Source organism: Triticum aestivum, chromosome 3A (assembly GCF_018294505.1).
Source record: "Triticum aestivum cultivar Chinese Spring chromosome 3A, IWGSC CS RefSeq v2.1, whole genome shotgun sequence".
NCBI lineage: Eukaryota > Viridiplantae > Streptophyta > Magnoliopsida > Poales > Poaceae > Triticum > Triticum aestivum.
In genome coordinates, this window is record NC_057800.1 from 160969063 (window position 1) to 160973615 (window position 4553).

Genomic DNA, 4553 nt, shown 5'->3' on the forward strand with positions numbered 1-4553 from the left:
TCTTTGGCATCAAAATCTCCATTTATTTGAGATATTGCGAGGTTTGAATCCCCGCGCACTTCCAAGCGTTGTATGCCCATGGAGATGGCCATCCGGAGACCATGCAATAAGGCTTCGTATCCGGCTGCATTGTTGGAGCCCGTGAATAATATTTGGAGGACATACTAAAATGTATCTCCAGTAGGGGATGTTAGGACAATGCCTGCCCCTAAGCCTGCCAGCATTTTGGAGCCATCGAAGTGCATGAACCAATTGGAATATGTGCCATACTCTTTAGGGAGTTCGGCCTCTGCCCTTTCGGCGACGAAGTCGGCCAGTACCTGAGATTTAATGGCCCGGCGTTGTTTGTATGATATGTCAAATGGGAGGAGCTCAATGGCCCACTTGGCAATCCGTCCCATTGCGTCGTGGTTGTTTATTATGTCGTTGAGTGGTACTTCGGAGGCCACCGTTATTGAGCACTCTTGAAAGTAGTGTCGTAGTTTTCGGGATGCCATGAAGACCGCGTATGCTATTTTTTGGTAATGAGGGTACCAGGATTTGCATGGTGTGAGGACGGTGGATACGTAATATACCAGCTTCTGAAGCGGGAATTTGTGTCCGTCCTCCTCTCGTTCGACGACGAGCATCGCGCTTACGACTTGGTGTGTGGCCGATATGTATAATAACATGGGTTCGCCAACGTTCGGCGCAGCTAGGATTGGATTGCTTGCGAGAAGAGCCTTTATTTCTTCCAGTCCCACCGTTGTCGCGTCCGTCCACTCGAAGTGACCGGTGCGTCGGAGAAGGCGATAGAGTGGCAACGCCTTTTCTCCTAGTCTGGAGATAAAGCGGCTTAAAGCTGCCACACAGCCGGATAGTTTTTGGACTTGTTTAAGGTCTGTTGGCGTAGCCAACTGTGACAAAGCTCAGATTTTGGTTGGGTTTGCCTCAATTCCTCTATTGGAAACGATGAACCCCAGAAGCTTTCCAGCGGGAACGCCGAAAACACAATTTTCCAGATTGAGCTTGATGTCATATGTTCGGAGGTTGTCAAATGTGAGACGCAGATCGTCTATTAAGGACTCGACGTGCCTAGTTTTGATGACTACATTATCCACGTATGCTTCAACTGTTTTGCCGATTTGTTTCTCCGGGCATGTTTGAATCATGCGTTGATAGGTGGCACCGGCGTTTTTGAGCCCGAAAGGCACGGTGTTGAAGCAGAAAGGCCCGTGTGGGGTGATAAGTGCTGTTGCGGCTTGGTCGGCTCCTTCATCTTGATTTGATGTTATCCGGAGTATGCGTCGAGGAAACACAGTGAGTCGTGTCCTGCGGTAGCATTGATAATCTGATCGATGCGGGGGAGGGGAAAGGGATCCTTAGGGCAGGCCTTGTTAAGGTCTTTGAAATCGACACATAGGCGCCAGGATTTGTCCTTCTTTGGTACCATTACCAGGTTTGCTAGCTATTCTGGGTGTTTTATCTCTCTAATGAATCCAGCCTCGAGTAACTTGGCTAGCTCCTCTCCCATGGCTTGTTGTTTAGGTTCGGAAAAGCGCCGTAGGCTTATATCCCTTCAGTATGTTTAGGTTGTGTTTGGCCAGCCTGTGTGGGATCCCCGGCATATCCGAAGGGTGCCAGGTGAATATGTCCCAGTTTTTGCATAGGAACGCCCGCAGTGCGGCGTCGACCGTGGGGTCCAGCTGTGCCCCGATGGATGTTGTCTTCGTGGAGTTTGTTGGGTGGACCTGGAATTTGACTATTTCGTCTGCTGGTTTAAAAGAGGTGGATTTGGGTCGCTTATCGAGTATCACATCGTCCCTATCCACCGTGGAGCGCAATGCGATTAATTCTTCGGCCGCGAGGGCTTCAGAAAATGCCTCGAGGGCCAAGGCGGCGGTTTTGTTTTCCACGCGGAGTGCTATGTCCGGATCGCTGGCAAGAGTGATGATTCCATTGGGCCCGGGCATCTTGAGCTTCATGTACCCGTAATGGGGTATAGCTTGGAAGCTTGCAAATGCATCTCACCCTAACAAGGCGTGATATCCACTATTGAAAGGGGCCACTTGAAAGGTTATTTCTTTGGATCAATAATTCTCTGGTGTGCCGAATACCACATCGAGTGTGATTTTTCCCGTACATCGTGCCTCCCGACTGGGAATAATTCCTCGAAAGGTCATGCTACTTTGCTCAATGCGGCTCCTGTCTATTTACATTTTGTTGACAGTTTCCTCATAAATGAGGTTTAGTCCGCTCCGCCGTCCATGAGCACTTTGGTAAGTCGAAAGTCGTCCACAATAGGACTGAGGACCAATGCGGCTGGTTCCCGGACTATTCTGAATTTTGGTTCGTCACTGGCATTGAAAGTTATGGCTGTGTCGTTCCAAGGGTTTATTGCTGCAACTTGGCAGACTACGGCGAGGCCGCGGAGTGCCCTTTTGCGCCTATTGTTTGAGGCGAAAGTCTCGAAGATTGTCAATACTGTAGGGTTGTTGTCTTCTATGGGATGTTGCTCTGCGGTGTTTTTGTTGAGGAGATCCTCGCCGCTCTTGGCCACCTGCCAGAGTATCCAACATGCCCTAAGGTTCTGGGTTGGTACGGTATCCAGTGTTTTGTTTATTTTGCATGGCCTATTGAGCCATCCCTCCAGAACAGTTCCGCGCCCCGTGATGGGCTTCGATTTTTTTGTTATTGGATCACGCGACCTACGAGGGTGCATCCTTTTTGTCCGGACAAGGGGTTTAGTGGAAACCGGTGGCTCCTAAGAGGTTGCCTGAGTTTTCCAGGCGCTTTCCATTGCGCAGTACTTCTGTACTGTGGTTGCCAAGTCAGTGAAGTGTGATACATGATGGCGGTTGATTGCATTGAGGATTCCCTCGTCCATGCAATTTTTGCAGAATAATGAGATTGCGTCTTCATCGTGGCAGTCTTTGATCTTGTCCTTGACAAGGAGGAATCTGGCCCAAAAGTGATGGACCGTTTCTTGGGACTGTTGTCTGATGTGGGTAAGATCGCTTGTATCCGGGTGGGTGGGTGGATTTAAGTCCGAACCCTAACCCAATCTGGGATCCGGAGTTTGAGAAACTCCCGAGCTTAATAGTTCGGGCTCCGGGGTATCAACCAATTTTTTAGGCCCACAGTCCGACTCTAGGTTCGGAGTATGGGCATGTCTTCCCGCAGGCGGGTATCCGGCTCCATGAGCTCGGAAATCCGAACATAGTTCGTCCTCAATATAGAGAAAGATTTGTCATATTGCTCCTCCACTACCGCTATCTGATGGGTGATCGGCGGAGATTCAATTTCTCTCTGATCGGATTTAAGCCCAATCCGATCGTAGTCCGTAACAACTCCCAAGGCGGCGATGCGATCTAGGAGTTCGTTTAAAGATGATAACTTCGTCGGATCCATCTGTTCGGAGTATTCTGAGCTGACGCAGAGGCGATTTTCGATGACCCGAGAAGTCATCGTCGGCCCGACGGCCGAACGGGCGGTCATAGTGAAGCCGCCCAGCCGGAGGGTTTGGCCTGAGGCCAGGGCTCCTCCGGAGGTGATGTTGTCCTTGATAACAAGGCGAGCCATCAAGCCTATCTTCGACGTCACAGCGGGACTCTCAATGAAAGCACCAATATCGGTTGTCAAAATTGGCGGATCTCGGGTAGGGGGTCCCGAACTGTGCGTCTAAGGCTAATGGTAACAAGAGGCGGGGGGACACAATGTTTACCTAGGTTCGGGCCCTCTCTATGGAGGTAATACCCTACTTCCTGCTTGATTGATCTTGATGAATATGAGTATTACAAGAGTTTATCTACCACGAGATCATAATGGCTAAAACCCTAGAAGTCTAGCCTATGATTATGATTGTTGTCTACGGACTAAACCCTCCGGTTTATATAGACACCGGAGGGGACTAGGGTTACACAAAGTCGGTTACAGAGAAAGGAATCTACATATCCGAATCGCCAAGCTTGCCTTCCACGCAAAGGAGAGTACCATCCGCACACTGGAAGAAGTCTTCTATCTTGTATCTTCATAGCCCAATAGTCCGGCCCATGTATATAGTCCAGCTGTCCGAGGACCCCTTAATCCAGGACTCCCTCAATGATAATATAACAACATGGAACAATCAAAAATTATAGATACGTTGGAGACGTATCAATATGTCTCCAACGCATCTATAATTTTTTATTGTTGCATGCTATTATTTTATCAATCTTGGATGATGTATACACAATTTTTATACAATTTATATAATTTTTGGGAACTAACCTATTAACTTAGTGTCGAGTGCTAGTTCATGTTTTCTGCATGTTTTTTGTTTCTTAGAAAGTCAATACCAAACGAAGTCCAAACATGATGAAACTTTACGGTGATTTTTTCTGGAACAGAAGGGACCCTAGAAGCATCGAGAGGAAGCCAGAAGATCTATGAGAGTGATACAAGCACACACGATGCGCCACCAGAACTTGTGGGCCCCACGCAGCTCCTTTTAACCTAATTCCAAGCCTATTAATTCCTATAAATCCCTAAACTAATAGAGAGCCACCCAAAACAATTTGTCCACCGCCACAAGC